The sequence below is a fragment of the Nannospalax galili genome, unplaced genomic scaffold (assembly GCF_000622305.1).
Source record: "Nannospalax galili isolate Female #2095 unplaced genomic scaffold, S.galili_v1.0 scaffold273, whole genome shotgun sequence".
Lineage (NCBI taxonomy): Eukaryota > Metazoa > Chordata > Mammalia > Rodentia > Spalacidae > Nannospalax > Nannospalax galili.
The window spans coordinates 1,411,503-1,411,872 of NW_008333887.1; positions in this window are offsets into that span (position 1 = coordinate 1,411,503).

A 370-nucleotide genomic window follows, 5' to 3' on the forward strand; every position below is an offset into this window, starting at 1 on the left:
GTATAGAGATTTATCAGCTTAGCTCACAGGATAGAGTCCAAGTAGTCCAACAATGGCTGCACCACACTGGAGAGGCTGAGAATCCATAGTCACTCAGTCCACAAGGCTGGATTTCTCAGTAGTCCCAATCTGGTGCTGAAGGTCTGACAAATCCCAAAAGATCAGCTAGTCTTCAGTCTACAGCAGCAAGATGAACTCACCAAAGAAGGGAGAAGGGAAGCAGCAAGAAGCCTGGCGTTCTCCTCTGCCTTGGTCTTTTACATGGGCTGCCATCAGAAGGTAACACCCACATTTAGGATGTGTCTTCCAGCTTCAGATGATCCAATCAAGAAGATCTCTCTCATTTCAGTTAATCCCAGATCCAGTCAAG